Source organism: Bos grunniens, chromosome 21 (assembly GCF_055505025.1).
Source record: "Bos grunniens cultivar Pamir isolate PY7600 chromosome 21, Bosgru_T2T1.0, whole genome shotgun sequence".
In the NCBI taxonomy this organism is placed as follows: Eukaryota; Metazoa; Chordata; class Mammalia; order Artiodactyla; family Bovidae; genus Bos; species Bos grunniens.
The window spans coordinates 9,673,246-9,691,792 of NC_141185.1; the positions used below are offsets into that span (position 1 = coordinate 9,673,246).

Consider the following 18,547-nt stretch of genomic DNA (forward strand, 5'->3'; position numbering starts at 1 on the left):
TCAATTATTCTGGACTGTCTGGCTGCCCGCTGACCAGACTCGTGGGCAAACCCAGCAAACATGAGCCTGGCTGGCCTAGAGCAGAATCATCACTCAGCTGACCTACAGGTTTGTGAACTAAATGCAAAGATTGTGGTTTTAAGCATGACACTTTGCAGTTGTTGTTTTTTAATCCAGTAAGATAAAAAGTAAGTAGCAGTGCTATTATCTGCCCATCTGAGTGGAGCGTGGGGATATGTAGTCTCTATGTGGCAATCAGGGTGTTTGTCTCTATCGTCAAACTAGATAATGAAATGACATCTGAGCTGGTATTGAGGTGTGAAACTTGGGAATTGTTCTTTGACCTTGTTTTCCTTCCCTTCAAATGTTTAATTGACACAGATAATCCATGCAAAATTCTCTTTGTAAAAACTGGAACATTGGAGTCTGTGGGCTTTGACCACATCTTCCCTCTAGCTTTCTTTCCAGAGGTAACCGTGGTTACCACCTTTGTGCATTTGCATTTATATCGAGGGAGCCAAGAAGACTGGACTAATACTGTCATGTCACACTTGTTTTTCTACAGCTTGTTCTTTTATCCAACGCTCGCATCTTGGAGATTCTTCACTTTGGTGCAGCTAAATCCCCTTCCTTTTTAAAACTGTTCTTCTTATATCATGGATCAATAGACAGTGGTTCCAGTTTATTGGTATTTCAAGCCATGCTGTAATAAATGTTGTGTGTGAATCTGTGTGAATTCACACATGCTGTGTGAATCTTCTGTGCATACTTGGAGAGATTTCTCCAGAGTAGATACAGCTGGAGGTGGAATTTCTGGGGGACAGGGCTGTAAACACATTTAAAAGTTTCACAGCTCTTTCAAATCTGTCCTGATAGGTGACTCTAATTGTGTTCCCGTCTCCTTACCCATACCCTTCACAATGTATGATATTATCCTTAATCTTTGTGTATGAGCTGTGTGTGCTCAGTCACTCAGTTGTGTCTGGTTCTTTGAGACCTCATGGACTGTAGCCCACCAGGCTTCTCTGTCCATGGGATTCTCCCAGCAAGAATACTGGAGTGGGTTGCCATTTCCTCCTCCAGGGGATCTTCTCCACCCAGGGATTGAACCTGAATCTCCTGTATTTCCTGCATTGGCAGGCAGATTCTTTACCACTAGCACCAACTGGGAAGCCCCAGTCTTTGATTTTTTGGCTCAAATTCCAGGCATGGGAGGAAGCTTTGCTATCTCACCAGTTCAGCCAGTGGCAAAATGGACCGGTCTTGCTTTTCTCTTCTTTGTCATATCCACAGCAAGATGAGCTTATTTCTTTCTGCCATGTCTGTCTCCCTGTCCAGGATCCAGTGCACAGCACATGCTCAGTAAGTCTCTGTGGCAGGAACTCCCACAGCATCACCATCCCTGCCTGAACCACACCTGTGCCTCCCAGGTACGCACAGTCCTGTCTCCAAGGTTAACTGCTTCCCCACCACCCAAGAGCTTCTGAGAGGAGTCCCCTATGCACGGCCATGGCATCTCTTGGGAGAAGGAGAAGAGGGATTTTGAAGCCCGCGGTCATTGCCATGGTCACTAGGATGAATGTGCTTGCCGAGGGTGGGGGAGCAGAAGGGCAATATCAGCATTCAGGGGAGGGGAATCTGGGAAGGCAGGGAGCTCACCTTCAGAGGACCAGAGTTCTGTTCTGCCTTGTCCTGATCTGGGCTGGGGACATCTCAGGTGCTCTGGTTTAGGTCTACACGTAGGTGGTGCCCATTACAGCTTTGAGGAAAAGTTTCCTTTTCCTAAAGGAAATCAACCCTGAATATTCATTGGAAGGACTTATGCTGAAGCTGAAGCTCCAATACTCTGGCCACCTGATGCAAAGAGCTGACTCTGATGCTGGGAAAGATTGAGGGCGACAGAGGATGAGATAGTTGGATGGCATCGCCAACTCAATGGACATGAGTTTGAGCAAACTCTGGGAGATAGCAAAGGACAGGGAAGCCTGGCATGCTGCAATCCATGGGGTCGTCGAGGGTCGGACACAACTTAGCGACTGAACAACAACAGTAGTTCTGAGGATGTGATTGTGTCTACCTGACCTGAAAGCCAGGCACCCCAGACTCCTGTGAGTACATGGCGAGTCCCACCTCTTCTACTGTGGTCGTCAGCAGTTAGACTTATGCAGCAACCTGGTCACTGCATCCACACCCGTTAGATGCCACACAGCCCATCTTCTGCCTGGACTGTGTTTCCACGAATCGGTCACCTTGAGTCTTTGAATCTGAAGGACATGAACCCCTTGGGGATTCTTCCTCCTCTCCCCTTTTCCCCTCCTTCTCTTCTTCCCTCCATTCTTCAAAACAATATTTACTGAATGCCAAGTGTATATCAGGCACTGCAATGGGTACTGAGGATTCAGATGGATAAAGCAAAGATCTACTCTGGGACACAAACATCATATGTAGTTTTGGTTTGGGTCACAGCCTGTAACACAAGAGGGAAGGGAGCAGCGACACCTACAAATCAGCCTGTACAGACGAGGTGGTCAGGACGCCTGGACAGGGCCAGCCGTGGTACCCCAGAAGGAAGAAGGTTCTAGGCAGAGGGGCTGAGGCCAAGCAGAACCCTCTGCATTCGCAAGATGGCTCCCAACCCCAAATAAAGACAGCTTTCCAGAGGAGAGGCTGGACCCTATGGGAGCCACAGTGGGGTGGGCTGTCTTGGGGCTGAGGGCTGAGTCAGGTGACCAGTTGTCCTGGTCTACCCAGACTCAGGGGCTTCCCTGGACATGGGGCCTTCAGCACTAAAACCAGAAGGGTCTCCAGCTAACCGGATGAGTCAGTCACCTTGGGGGCTGGGTACCATGCAAAGCCGCTGGGGGAGGGAGAGCTGTGGCTGGTCCAGGAAGGGGGTGGGGCTGAGCCAGCAGAGGGAAAGCATGCGTGGGTGACTCTGTTCCTGCATCCTGCATGGTTTGTTTTTGTAGGGACTGGCCCGGCCTGCCGGCCACCAATGACCAGTCTGAAAATAACTTTTGCTTTCCTCTGGCTTGCTGCACTTGGAACTTATTACACAGGCTGTTGCATTGGTCAACAAGGACTTTATTGCCATTCTGGCCCACCTTCCATGGTTTGGCACCTCTGGAAAGGGCTAGGGGATGTAGTTACTGTCATCTCCACCATCTGGCTGTCTGTGCCCTCCTGTCCTTCCTCACATGGGTCAGAGTTCACCCCTTATCTTCCCAGAAGCTTCCTGGGATGGCAGTCATCCCCAGGGTCAGGAGGAGCAGCAGGGAAGGGAGGGAAGGCGGAGGTGAGGAGGCCTGGTTATCACTACAGTGTCAGCAGCTCCCGTTACTGAGTTCCACGGGGTATCCCCAGGTACTGTATGTTTAGGGTGCTGTCTCTTTCATCTTTAAAACCATCCCCTGAGAGAGGTGCTTGTGTGAGTCACCTCTGCTGCCTGTAAAAGATCAACATACCTTTAGCAGCTGAAAGCAACACAAATGTAAGATTTTACAGTTCTGAAACTAGAAGCCCAAAACCAGTTTCACTGGGCTAAAGTCAAGGTGTTGGCAGGGCTGCCTTTTTCTGCAGGCTCCAAGGAAGAGCCCTTTGATTTGCCTTTTTCAGCTTCTCAAGGCGTCCACATTCCTTGGCTTGAGGCCCCTTCCTTTTATCCGTCCTTCCTCTTGCTTCCCTCTTCCCATCTCTTACTACTCACTCTGATCTGCCCTCCTTGTATAAGGACCCTGAGATTATATTAGGTCCCCTGGACAATCCAGGACCATCTCCCATCTCAAGATCTTTAATCACATCTATGCAAGGGCTTCCCTGGTGGCTCAGTTGATAAAGAATCTGCTTGGAGTGCAGGAGACCCAGGTTTGATCCCTGGCTCAGGAACATCCCCTCGAGGAGGAAGTGACAGACCACTCCAGGATTCTTTCCTGGAAAATCCCATGGACAGAGGAGCCTGGTGGGCTACAGTCCAGGGGGTCACAAAGAGGCAAGGCACGACTTAATGACTAAACCACCACCACCACCACTCAAGGTAACACAGTTGTAAGTGTGAGGGGCCAGGATGAGCACATATTTGGGGGCCTTTATTCAGCCTATCATAGTGCTGCTCCTTTTGCCATTTATAGATGGGGAACCTGAGATTTGGACAATGTGTGTTCTCTTGCTCAAGGTCAGGCCTAAGACTGCAATCACAGCCCCAGCTGCCACCGAAGCCACCACTCTAGCTCATAATAAGAATTAAAAAGTGCCCTCTTCTCTGGACAGATGTAGCCCATGCCAGGTACACGGCTTGGTGAGTGGCCCAAGCTGGATATTAACACACCAGATGCCCCCTAGGCCAAATGCCTTCATTTCATGATAACCTGTGCAGCCTTATGTGGCCACCAGGGTTGCCTCCATGGATGTCCCCTCTTAACCCAAGGACTGGTGGGCAGGTTATTTGGGGGAAAGATGGAGGAGATGATGTGGGGTCACCTTCCCTGTGCCAGTTGAGCACAGATCTCCCAGTCCCAAGGTCCCAGGAGTAGCTGCCCCCAAAGATGGCCAAGAGGAGAGGCAGGAGCTACGGCTGTGCAGGCGTTTTGTAGCTGTTATTAACGTTTGCATAGTAGATGCCAAGGAAAGCAGATTGCCCTCCATAATATGGGTGGGCCTCACCCGATCAGTTGAAGGCCCTAAGAGCAAAGACTGAGGGAATCTTTTCCCAGGAGAAGAAAAAATCCTTCAGGCTGAAGCCTAGAGACCCTGCCTGAGTTTACAGCCTGCTGAGTTGCCCGATAGATTTTAGACCTGCCACATCCCACAACAGCATGAGTCGATGCCTTGAAATAAATCTATCTATATTCCCTTGCTTCTGTTTGTCTGGAGAATCCTGACTAATAGAGTCTACGTGGCTCTGTGCTAGAACACAGTCTCCAGGGAGAGTGGGCTCTGGCCTGAGGCTTGTACCCACTTCCTACCCTCCCTCAGATCTTGCACATCTGAGTTCCAACCAATGCCCCTCTGTTCATCTCACAGGCAATTGCCCTCAGCAACTGGGTCCTGAATCCTAAGGCTGCAGACCCAACCCTAGGTCCTAAGGGTGCAAACACCTCAGAAGGCAGTTGTCAGCAACACTCACCACCCAGACCTAGCAGAGAGCACAGAGTCCTGGGGTCCCAAGCCAGGAGTGTGGTCTATGAGGAAGAGTGGGGGCTCTAAATGGACAGGTCTCTTTGGGCCCTTAATCCTACAGGGCATGCAAAGGAGAACAGGGAAGGGCTTTTTGTTTTACTTCATTTTATTTTTACCGAAGTATGGTTGGTATACAATAGTATATAAGTTACAGGAGTACAATATATTGATTCACAACTTTTAAAGTTTATACTCCATTTGTAATTATTCTAAAATATTGGCTATGATCCCTGTGTACCTTGTAGATTATTTAAAGCCTACTATTGTGTGCCTCTAACTCCCCTACCCCTATATTGGCTCCCTCCTCCCACCATCTCCCCACTGGTAACTAGCTAGTTAGTTTTCTATATCTGTGAGTCTGTTTCTTTTTTGTTATATTCATTAGTTTGTTGTATTTTTTGATTCTACTTATAAGTGATATCATATAGTATTAATATTTGTCTTTCCTCTGTCTTACCTGGGCTTCCCTGGTGGCTCAGAGGGTAAAGCGCCTGCCTGCAATGCAGGAGACCCAGGTTCTGTCCCTGGGTCAGGAAGATCCCCTGGAGAAGGAAATGGCAACTCACTCCAGTCTTCTTGCCTGAGAAATCCCATGGACAGAGGAGCTTGGTAGGATACAGTCCACAGAGTTGCAAAGAGTCAGACACAACTGAGTGACTTCATTCACTCACTCACTCACTCTGTCTCACTTATTTCACTTAGTATGCTGCTAACTGCTACTGCTAAGTCACTTCAGTCGTGTCTGACTCTGTGTGACCCCACAGACGGCAGCCCACCAGGCTCCCCCGTCCCTGGGATTCTCCAGGCAAGAATACTGGAGTGGGTTGCCATTTCCTTCTCCAATGCATGAAAGTGAAAATTGAAAGTGAAGTTGCTCAGTCATGCCCGACTCTTAGCAACCCCATGGACTACAGCCTACCAGGCTTCTCCATCCATGGGATTTTCCAGGCAAGAGTACTGGAGTGGGGTGCCATTGCCTTCTCCGACACACACTCACTTAGTATAACACCCTCCAGCTCCATCTATGTTGTGGATGTATGCCCAGGAGTCTGAATATATGCCCAGTAACTGGATTATATGGTAACTCCATTTTTGGGGTTTTGAGAAGCGTCCTTGCTGTTTTACACAGTGGCTACAACAACTTACATTCCCATCGACAATGTATGAGGGCTCCCTGTTCACATTCTCTCCAACATTGTTATTTGTGTTCCTTTGGATGATGGCCATTCTGATATGTGTGAGTGATGTTTCATTGTGGTTTTAACTTAGGAATGGGGCCTTTAAAATGTGGGCTCAGGAACGGGTTCCCTCTTGCCTGGCCTAGCATGGGGGTACTGGCACGAACTGATATGTGCTCACCTCCTTTGAAGTCGGCAGCCAACCTCAGTTCCTCCACCTCTTTTTTTGTCAAGAAATTCAGATTTTTCTACTGCTGTTGTTGTTGGCAACTAATTACATTGAAGTTTACAGCATTGTGCAGGCTGAAGGGGTTCCTGGATGAGCTGAGACCATTTGGCTTACGGGACCTGAGTCTTTGATTTATGTGTATGATGACCTCAAAAATTCACTGAACTGTGTGCCTATGATATGTGCATTTTATATGTGTGTATCATACTCCAATATAAAACTTTGTCAAAACAGAGCCATGCCCGGGCACATCAGAAGAGGTCTGCTGGCTAAGATCATCTGAAGGTCCACCAGTTTGGACCCCGGCTTTAACGTCTGCTTGGCATTTGCAGGGCAAGGTCTGGGCACAACAAGGTTTGATCAGTTTCCTCCCTGTGGGACAATAATCTGCTGAAAGGTACCAGAGTTCCTGCTGGCACTTCCTGCAGGCATGTTTTCTCACACCGGTCTTACCCACAAAGCAACAGACAGATACCTGGAACCCACTTGCCCAGCTGGCCAAGTCCACCTGCTCACATCCCTAGAGCTACACTGCCCCCTGCTGGTCCCAGCTCACCGCGTTTATCCATCTTTCCAGGCCCCACAAACCTTGGTGCCCTCTTGGGGCAAATTTGGAGAATGAATTCAGTTCACCGGAGTTTTCTGGGCAAGGCAAGATTTTGCATGGGTTTCCAGGGTGTGGAAAAGTAAGCATTAATACAGGTACGGACACACGTACATACTCCCCTCCCATAGGAGGGTCCCACAGGCAGGGGAAGGGAGAGGTACTTACGGCTCTTGCCAAATGCTCCTCTGAAGACAGCCAGAACTCCGCGGGATGCTCCTTGCCCCTCCAGGCCGAAGTGTGTGATTAAGAGCTCAGATGCCACCACCTCGGAGCCTAGTGGCCCGCAGGGCCCTCCATCGCTGTGCCTGATGCCCCAGTGCAATTAACAAGGGTCATCACAGGTTCATTCTGTGACCTCAGCTGAGCTAGTCACACTGCACTTTCATCCTCATACTTGACAAATAATGCCTCATCTCTCCTTTCCCTTGCCCCACTCATAATAAAACAACCCTAAGGAGGGGAAGTCTTGAGCGGACATAAGGACAACTTTGCAAGTGACTTTGTTCAGTTCAGTTCAGTTCAGTTTAGTAGCTCAGTCGTGTCCGACTCTTTGTGACCCCATGAATCGCAGCACGCCAGGCCTCCCTGTCCATCACCAACTACCGGAGTTTACTCAAACTCATGTCCTTTGACTCGGTGATGCCATCCAACCATCTCATCCTCTGTCATCCCCCTTTCTTCCTGCCTTTGATCTTTCCCAGCATCAGGGTCTTTTCAAATGAGTCAGTTCTTTGCATTAGGTGGCCAAAGTATTAGAGTTTGAGCTTCAGCATCAGTCCTTCCAATGAATATTCAGGACTGATTTCCTTTAGGATGGACTGGTTAGATTTCCTTGCAGTCCAAGGGACTCTCAAGAGTCTTCTCCAATACCATAGTTCAAAAGCATCAGTTCTTCGGTGCTCAGCTTTCTTTATAGTCCAACTCTCACATCCATACATGACCACTGGAAAAACCATAGCCTTGACTAGACAGACCTTTGTTGGCAAAGTAATATCTCTGCCTTTTAAAATGCTGTCTAGGTTGGTCATAACTTTTCTCCCAAGGAAATTAAGTGACTTTGTACCCAGCATCTTTCCCCACCCCATGTGCTATGCTGTGCTTAGTCGTGTTCGACTCTCTGTGATTCCATGGACTGCAGGCCACCAGGCTCCTCTGTCCATGGGGATTCTCCAGGCAAGAACACTGGAGTGGGTTGCCATGCGCTCCTCCAGGGATCTTCCCAACCCAGGGATCAAACCCAGGTCTCTCTCATTGCAGGTGGATTCTTTACCGACTGAACCAGCAGGAAAGCCCAATGAAAGTAAGTCTTTATTAAGTAAATTTAACATTAGAAAATGCAAGCTCATAGTAAGTCTCTCTACAGCAAATATATATTATCAGTGCTTTGGCCATTTTAAGTTAAAGGCCCTTTGTCTTAAAATTGCTGTTGTTGCTTAGTCACTAAGTCATATCTGACACTTTGTGACCCCTTGGACTCTAACCCACCAGGCTCTTCTGCCCTGGGATGTCCAAGGCAAGAATACTGGAGTGGGTTGTCATCTCCTTCTCCAAGGGATCTTCCCCACCCAGAGATCAAACCCAAGGCTCCTGCATTAGCAGGAGGGTTCTTTACTCCTGAGCCACCAGAGAAGCTTGTAAAATATATGGTTTTAAATTTTACTCCAATTTATAATCCCTTTGACTTCCCTTCCTATACACAACAAAAGAGAGTAAGAAAAGTAGCAAATCCCAAACTGTATTGATAATGTATTAATCTTGCTGCTAAGTCGCTTCAGTCGTGTCCGACTCTGTGCGACCCCAGAGATGGCAGCCCACCAGGCTCCCCCGTCCCTGGGATTCTCCAGGCAAGAACACTGGAGTAGGTTGCCATTTCCATCTCCAATGCATGAAAGTGAAAAGTGAAAGTGAAGTCGCTCAGTCGTGTCCGACTCTTTGCGACCCCATGGACTGCAGCATACCAGACTCCTCCGCCCATGGAATTCTCTAGGCAAGAATACTGGAGTGGGTTGCCATTTCCTCCTCCAGGGAATCTTCCCAACCCAGGCATTGAACCTGGGTCTCTTGTGTCTCCTGAATTGACAGGCAGATTCTCTACCACTGCGTCAAATGGGAAGCCCATACTTGGGGCCATCAGAAGCCATAAAAAGGCCAAAGGCAGAGGCTATGATTTAAGCCAGAAAAGTCAAACCTGTGGTTAGATTCAGAGTGCAAGATGCTGGAGGCAGGGGATGCTAGAGTGGGAGCAAGAATGGACTGAGGTAGCAGCAGGGTAAAGAACACAAGATGGTTGATGATGAATAAGACAGGGCCCCTGGAGCACCCACAGGGCCAGCTCTCATGGGAGTTAAGGTCAGCGTGCACGGAGGGAGTATCAGTCAAGACTCTTTATGTTACAAGGGGAAGAAACCCAACTCAAACTGACTCGGACAAACAGAGAATGTATTAGCTCATGCAGCTGAGAATCCCAAGGGTAGGCCTTCAGGTGTGGCTGGATCCAGGCAGACCCATGAGGAGCCAATGTTTTCCTTTACATCCCTGGGCTCTGCTTCCTCTGTGGCTCCATTCTTAGGCTATTCTTCCACTGCAAGATGGCAGCTCCACTGCAGGCTCACATCCCCATGACTGCCCATCCCGCAGAAATAGCCGCCTCTCAGTGTTCTCATGCAAGTCAGGGGATCGTCCTGCCTGCACCCACTGGGTTGTGTAACCGTGCCTGGCCCAGTCACTGGTGCCAGTGGGGTGGAAAGTCATAGGTGGTCAGGCTAGGACCACGTGCCTGCCCTTCACACTGTGGCCACTGAGCCTGGGAAGGACCAAGCACATAACTGAGGGGAGTGGGTCCCCAAAAGAAGATGGGTGCTCTAGCAAAAGGGGGGACAACAGGTGCTGAGAAGTTCTAAGACCAGCACAATCTGCCTCAGAGCCCGGAAGCAAAGCCTGAATTCTAGACATGCTAGATCCCAGGGGAACACCCGCAAGAGTCATATTGGGGTGCCTTTTCCACTTAGCAGAAGGGACCAACATACCACCACCCCCGCCAACCACTGCCATGCCCCAAGGACATCAGTTCCCTACCAGTGTTTCCCCAAATATAGACCCCTGCTGGGAAAAATACCTTCAGAGGTTTCATCTCAGGGGACAGCTGGGTCATGTCACATGACCATCTCTGAGCAGGTCTTGAAAACTAGAGAGTAGGACTCTCAGGTCCAGGAACTGAGTCCTGCTCTTGTCTGTGCAACTCAGAGCGGTGCGTGCGTGCCAAGTCACTTCAGTCGAAACTCAGTGAATGCTTCTGGTTGAATGAATTTCCAAAGGCAATTTTGGAACAAGACAACACTTTGTGAGAACTAGGTACAAAACTCTCCTCCCCACCCAGCTCCTCAGGGTGGCTGGGCGCCTCGGATCTCCTCTTTGAACTGTCATCCTGGGCTGCACCAGCAACCCCCTCCTCCCCAACCTCCCCCGGGAGCAGAAGTCTGAGAACTACAACTCTCTCTCTCTGCACATGCCAACCCCATCCAAACCCCAACTCTCAGACACCTGACCAACACCAGCAGGCTGCCAGCTGCCTGAGGCTGTGTCCCTGGCATGACCCAGCCCCCTCCGAGTGAGTTCCTGTCCGGAAAAGCTCCCGGCTAGCAGAAGAATTTGCCATTTTTTTCTAGCTAACACCTCCTGACTTTTCTTAGATTGCTGTCTTTCAAAAGGCTTAACAATTGTGAATCCTCCGTCTGTCCCTTTGAGAGGTCTGTGGCCCTCTTACAACACAGGAGGGTCTTTCTCAAGGCACTAAAAAGTGATCTTCAGGACGGAGGGGGCTTCTGTCCCCCATTCCCTAGGTTGAGGGGAGATTGCATAGAATTGCCAGCCAGCGGGCACCGCTGGCCTCGGTGCATTTACCCTGATCCCGCCTTTGTGAATTTTCACTTCCATGAGCCGCCCCCCGCCAACACCCTGCTTGTCCCTCGCCTCTCTCCTCCCCCTCCCCCTCGCTTTAGAAGCTGTCACCTCTGGACAAGTCAGAGGGTCCCCGAGGCCCATCGTTACTAAAGAAGCTCTGTTCTCACAGCTTGAACTCCTGCCAGCTCTGTTTGTCTTTGCCAGTTTCCTGACAACTCTCTCTCTAGACAGCCTGCCTTTTCATCCTAGCCCATCCCTAGCTTTATTTTTTTCCTATGACACTGAGTACCATTTGACCTTTTCTTTAATGTTTATTTAAAATATATTTTATCTTTTATTATTATTATTATTTTTGGCTGGGTAGAATGCCATGTGGGATCTTAGTCCCCTAACCACAGATCGAACCTGTGCCCCTCTGCAATGGAAGTGCGGAGTCTTAACCACTGGGCCATCAGGGAGGTCCCAGCACCATATGACATTAAAGGGAAATTGTTCTTCCACTTAAAATACTTCTGACACCAAGTGTATGGGGCTATTTTCCCCATGCAAAATGACTCTTAGAACCTACTGGGTATCCAGTCTTGTAATTTAATTCAATTCTGACACTACCTAGGTTTAGTGTCAAATCCCAGATTTAATGGCTCAGTCCCAAATACTGCCCCCACTGCAGACACCAGTCACAAGTACTGGGTCCCCAGACCCTCCATACTTCTCTCTGACTGGCTGTAAATAGGGGGTTCCCACCACCCCCTTCCTCAGGTTTGATAGTTTGCTAAACTATCAAGGTCACAGAATAACATTTACTGGTTTATCATAAAGCACACTAAACTCCCCAGGTGGTTCCGTGGTAAAGGATCTGCCTGCCAACACAGGAGAGGCAGATTCCATCCCTGGGTCGGGAAGATTCCCTGGAAGAGGAAATGGCAACCTGCTCCAGTATTCTTGCCTGGGAAATCCCATGGACAGAGGAGCCTGGTGGGCTACAGTCCATGGGGTTGCAAAGAACTGGACATGACCGAGTGGCTGAACGCACCCCCACACATAAAGAATGTTATAAAGGATCCAGATGAACAGTTGGATGAACAGGAGCACAGAGCAAGGCCTAGAAGAGTCCGAGGGAGGAGCTCTGTCCCTGTGGAGTTTGGGGTGCACCCCTCCTGGGACATGGATGTGTTTATCACCCAGGAAGTTTTCCCACCCCAGTTTGGGGGTGTTTACAGAGGCTTTATCGAGTAGGCAAGATCAATGATGAACTGAGGATGGGGGTGGGTTGGAAAGCTCCAAGCTTCTGATTATGGCTTGGCTTTTCTGGTGATCAGTCCCCATCCAGAAGCCCACCTAGAAACACCCCACTAGAACAAAGGATGCTTCCATCACCCAGGAAGTCCCCAGGGATTTAGGATCTCTGGGTGAGTTGCTCTTATCACTCAGGATGTGACAAGGGTCTTAGGAGTTCTATGTCAGAGACCAGGGACAGAGACCAAATATATATTTTCTTTTATTAAAAAAATATCGGGCTGGCCAAAATGTTCATTCAGGTTTTTCATATGCTATTCTGGATAAATACACATCCATGAAACCATCATCGCCATCAAGGCCATAGATAAATCCACACCTCCCAATGTTTCCTTCATCCCTTTATTATTATTGTTGTTCTTCTTAGTGTTAGAACACTTAACATAAGATCTACCTTCTTAGCAAATTTTAAGTATACAATGCAGTGTTGTTACCGAAAGGGTGTTCTGTGGTCTGGCTGCAAGAGTTCAAAAGCCACACAGGCCAGGCTGGTGGAAAGGAAAGCTTGGTTTTTTGCTTTATTTCAGATGTGGGCAACTGGTTGAAGGGGGTTGTCAGACATCTGTCCAGAGGCCGACTCCACCCCCACCCCTGGCTGACAAGCTGTGGTGAGAGCTTTTACAGAAAGATTGGGAAACAGCACAATCAACCCTGCTGGTCTGACCAGCATTGTCTTGGTCGTTTTAAGTCGTTTGAAGTACGGTTAATCTTCAGTTCCAGGGTTTGTTTGTTGGTTCCCATTTCTTTGAGGCCTGTTCTCGGAATCGTGGCAGCTCAGGTCATGGGTACAGTCTGGTCATCACACAGTTAACTTCTCCAGAATACTGATGTTCTAGCATCTGTAAGACAGCTCACAGGATATGGCTCAGAATATTATCTACAGCCCTTGAGAAAGAACTAAAGGTCCTTGACTATGCTTAATGACGACATTCTTATTTAGTCTCCTCTGACGGTTTTCCTTTCATTCTGTATTTTTCACTTCTGTGATTAAGCTTATTCTTTGACTAAAGTTTTCCACAGACCAAAGGCAGGCCCAGGACATGGTGAGGGGGCAAGGACCACAGGTCCTGCTCCGTTTCAGTATTGTTAGCTATAGACACAGATATATTTCTTATGATGTCACAGATCCATTATTTAACTATTCCCTTATTTGTTTCTTATCTCCCATCCCCATGAGAGGGTGCTACACAGACCTTGGTTTGGTCACTTCTGCACCCTTTCTGTCTAGAATAGAGTCTGGCCCACAGTAGGTGCCAGAGAAGGAAATGGCAACCCGCTCCAGGATTCTTGCCTGGAGAATCCCAAGGACTGAGGAGCCTGGCGGACCAGTCCATGAGGTTGCAAAGAGTCGGACACGACCGAGTGACTCGGCAACATAGTTGGTGCTCAGTCATTAATGATCGAATGAATAAGCACATGAACTTCAGGTTTCTTTTCTAAAAACTGGATCTCGGCCTCTCGTCTGGGCTGCCAGCCTGGTAAGGAGACCCTCCTCTGGCTGCCCCTACCCCACAGGCTTCCCACAGTCCACATTTCACACTTTTGTCTTCAGCTGATCCTTTGTACCCTCCCATCCCCCCAAGACAGAGTAGGGGCCTGGCCTCATTCCAGCCCAGACGGAGCCAGGTAGGCGTTGGTTGGGAAAGGCCCATCCAGAATCGAGGCTGGACTGGAAAGTGCTTTGTCAACCTCCAGGGCAGCACCTCTGGAGTGCTGGTTGCCATGGTAGTTAATGTTATTTGTTCAGTTTGCAGAAAAGGCCCCAGCAGGCTGGCTTGTATAAATATTAATCATGGGGATATTTCTGCTGCCCGGGTCAGGCCAGCACCCAGCTGGAACCTGGGCTAACAGGGGCCTGGCCGGGCCAAAGGAAAGATACTCGCAGAGGGTGGGCTCCTGAGCTCCGTAAACAGGCCGCGCTCCCGGAATCACTAGAGGGCCCTTCTGCTTTCCTCGCTTTCCTCCACCCTCAAGCCTCTGATAGCTCCACAGGTGATGTGGGCTGTGGCCCTCCTGCCAGGCACCCAGGTCCCACGGTGTTTTTCATCCCAGCTCTTCTGTTCATTTATTCGCCCATGTATGTGGAGGCATGGCACTGTCCCCACTGGGCCCTGTGGGAGACACAGGGGGAGCCCACAGGAGCCTTTGTCCTCCATGGAGACGGGAGCATGACAGCCCCCCTCCAAAGCGCGCGGCTCCTAGAGGAAATGGAGGAGCTGTGGTTGTTCAAAAGGTTATTTCTTTACAGGCTCAGTGTTGCATCTGGACATTCTGCCCCAGGAAACGCATTATCAGACCATTAAACTATCAAGGCTGATCGGTAGCAGGCAAATAGAATGTGAACAGATGTATTTATCAACCAAATTTGTAAAACCAGAAGTTTACTATGCATGCTGGTAGGGATGGTAGGCAGCGGGCAGTGGGGCGTTTTTTGGTAAAGGCTGGCCTGGCTGCAGGCTTCCCAGGTGGCTCAGTGGTAAAGAATCTGCCTGCCAGCACAGGAGATGCAGGAGACGTGGGTTCAATCCCTGGGGTGGGAAGATCCCTTGGAGAAGGGAATGGCTACCCACTCCAATATTCTTGCCTGGAGAATCCCATGGACAGAGGGGCCTGGCGGACTGCAGTCTATGGGGTCGCAGAGAGTCAGACACAACTGAGCAACGGACCATGCATATACGGCCTGGCTGCTGCCTTTTAAAATGGAAATATAGCAGCTTGGACTGTGGCTGCCTCCTTCACTTGAAAAATCTTGCTGTCTGCCTTCTTCCTTATTTCAAAGTGATGCTCATCCATCTTGAGAACATGGTGTGTTGGGTTGTGTGAAAACTGCTGCTGTCCTCACAGGCTGCACTGTGGGGAGGAAGGCCCCAGGCTACTGGCCCAAGCTGGGGGAGCAGGAGGTGCTGAGGAGATGGTGGGAGGTGCAAGTTTGAAAAGTCAATTCAGGAGTCACTTCCCAGCATCTTGGGAATCCCCTGGTGGCTCAGAGGTAAAGAGTCAGCCTGCACTTTGGGAGACCTGAGTTTGATCCCCGGGTCCAGAAGATCTGCTGGAGAAGGAAATGGCAACCCATTCCAGTATTCTTGCCTGGAAAACTCCCATGCACAGAGGAGCCTGGCGGGCTACAGTCCGTGGGGTTGCAAAGAGTCGGACACGACTGAGTGATTACACTTTCTTTCCTAGCATCCTTGTTCCCTCCTTGTTTCAGAGGCTGTGCTCTTCTCTCTGAGGACCAGACCTGCTTGGGTACAGCCGATGGCAGCCCACAGCCTACCATGACCCTCACCCTGACATTCTGGGCCCTTCAAGCTGGCTTGATGCCCATCACAGCCTTGACCTCCAGGCTCCAGCCTGAACTCTCACCCCCACCCCAGGATCCATGGACCCCTCTGCTATGGACCTGCTGCTCCAGACTTTAAGCTAGGTTGAATTTTGCCTCCTCCAGGCAGCCTTCTGTGATTTATTTGGCTTTGCCCCCTTAGAAGCCTGTGCAGACTTACATTTGGAACCCCTTCTTTCGCTTGGCTCACTCAGCTGTGGGGCAGTTGACAGGCTGTCAGCTGGGACAGAGGGGTGCCTGGGCTCTGGGCTCCCTTCCTCAGGCAGGCTAACCTCATTCTGCAGGGCTCCCAGGTCATCAGGAGAGAAAGCTGTAAACCTTCCCAAGGCCTATGCCCAGGACTGGCCCAGTGTCCATCCCATCAAACTCTCTTGGTGGACACAGGTCACAAGGCCAGTCCATAGAGTCACATGTTGGGGAGACAGGGCCCCCCACCCGAATAGGGCAGCTGTGAAGTCACACTGGGAAAGGAGCTGGCATGCAGGCACGGGAATATTTCCTGGCCCTTTCTGCATCTCCCACAAGCAGTCAACATGGGTTTCCCTGAAGAGCAGCCTGGGGGAGAGGATCGCAGTGTGGTGTGAAGCGAGTTAGTCTGCCCTTTCCTCCCCTGGCTGCGGGGTTCAGAGCAGCAGTGGCCAGGCCTGCCTGGTGGGCAGGTAACCCGTGTTGCCAAGCTCAGAAGGGCCCCACACTCGGTTTTATGCCCTGCAGTCGCCATCTTGAAATTCTTCATAACTCTGAACAAGAGCTCTGCATTTTCACTCTACAATGGGTTCTTCAAATGAGGTAACTGGACCTGAGCATGGCAGGTGTTGGTTATCTGCTCAGCGCTGAATGACCCTGCTCTGGGCGGGCTCTTCCTGCTAGACAGAGACTAGAAGAGCTGGAACCAGTCCAAGGTGATGGTTGAGGGAGGGGGATACTCTGCAGCCCAAGGCTTCCCAATCAAAAGAGCCTGAAACTCGAGCCATGAATCTTTTGACTGGTCTGCCCCCTCCTGTGACGGCCCCATGGGTAGCCCCTCCTATATTTTAGGATGTCTGGATGACCTCAATGCATGCTCAGTCACTCATGTCTGACTCTTGGCAACCCCATGGACTGTAGCTCAGCTATCAAGAACACTGGAGTGGTTTGCCATTTCCTACTCCAGGAGATCTTCCTGACCCAGGGATTGAACCCTTGGGTCTTGCATCTCCTACGTTGGCAGGCAAATTCTTTACCACTAGCACCACCTGGGAAACCAAGAAGCCACTGGAACTGCTCCCAGCTGTGCACCCGGGAGACTCGGGATGGAAAAACCAGAATACTGACCCTAGACAGCTGACGTTCACGTCAGATGCATGACTCAGTGCGCCTAGACCCTGGCATCTTCCAGTCCATACAAAAGTGCTGAATGTATTAACTTGAAATGTCTGGTTTTCTTTAATCAGTGTTAATCTTTTGATGTTCGACTACCTGGTTTTCACAGCAAAAATTCCTGTTTATCCTGGCTCTCCCCTCACCTCTTCAGAGAAGTCCCTCCGGGTATCTTAGAGGCTTTCTTCCAGGCTTGAGTCCTCACTTTTGTCTGCTAAATAACACATACTTCTCAACTTTTAGGTTGTACATTTTTTCCAATCGACAAGGTGACAACAGAACCTACTTAAAACAACTGCTGTGGAGATCGGATGAGCTAATATACACGGAAAGAGCTCAGAACTGCACAGAACACCTAGTCAGGGCTGCATGTTTGCTGTTACCAGTGAATGAATGAATAAAGCTGCTACATACCTGCACACTCACTGTGCCAAGTCGTGCTGAAATTTACTGGGCTGGGCCTTCACATACCATTCATTTATTACCTGCATGTCTGTTTCGTGTTTACCATGAGCCTGGCACTGTGCTAGGTGTGGGGGATAAAAAATTGAGTAAGATAAATTTTGCTCACAGATGACTCAGAGTGGGGAAACTGATGGGTGAGTGAATGTAGCTTCTGTGATTCGCTGCAGGTGATGTGGTGAGGGGGAGGTGTGGGATAGGGGAGGAGGGACTCTGTTCTGCCTGGGAAGTGGCGGGAGGCAGAAATGCTTCTGGGATGGGGGGCTCCGAGTAGCTCCAGTCCTTTATGTCTCATCACAGAATGAATTCAGCGAGAGGCAAAATGATACATAAGAAGTGATTCATTAGAAAAGGATGCTCGTGCTTTCCAGGTGGTGCAGTGGTTAAAGAACCTGCCTGTCGATGCAGGAGATGCGAGAGACATGGATTTGATCCCTGGGGTCAGGAAGATCCGCTGGAGAAGGAAGTGGCAATCCACTCCAGTGTTTTTGCCCGGAGAATCCCATGGACAGAGGAGCCTGGTGGGCTACAGTCCATGGGGTCACGCAGAGTTGGACATGACTGAGCACACACACCCATGAGGTTTATAAGGGGGTGGGCAAGAGAGTGGGGCCCTGAGAACTTTGTGGGCTATGGTTTTATAATCAAAGGAAAAGTGGGGAGGAGGAGAAGACCACCTCCCCCTCCTTCTTGAGCAGACGTCACCCTTCCAGAGCTCACCCTTCCTCATCAGCTCCTCCTCCCTGTCCTCCTTGTTTCTTGTCTCTACAAGGTCAAACTGAGTCTGCCATGGCACAGTTCAGTTCAGTCGCTCAGTCATGTCCGACTCTGCGACCCCATGAATCGCAGCACGCCAGGCCTCCCTGTCCATCACCAACTCCCGGAGTTCGCTCGAACTCACGTCCATCGAGTCGGTGATGCCATCCAGCCACCTCATCCTCTGTTGTCCCCTTCTCCTCCTGCCTTCAATCTTTCTCAACATGGCACAGTGGAAATGAGCA

The 18,547-nt window shown here is 49.9% G+C and overlaps 1 long non-coding RNA gene across 1 annotated transcript; it reads left to right on the plus strand.

The window, feature by feature from the left end:
* Nucleotides 1-1,337: 1,337 nt before the first annotated feature.
* LOC147349041 (uncharacterized) lies at nt 1,338-17,505 on the plus strand. The gene is made up of 3 exons (XR_015150303.1): nt 1,338-1,430; nt 8,447-8,489; nt 17,328-17,505. It is a non-coding gene; the product is annotated as an uncharacterized LOC147349041 (long non-coding RNA).
* The last annotated feature ends 1,042 nt before the right edge of the window (nt 17,506-18,547 follow it).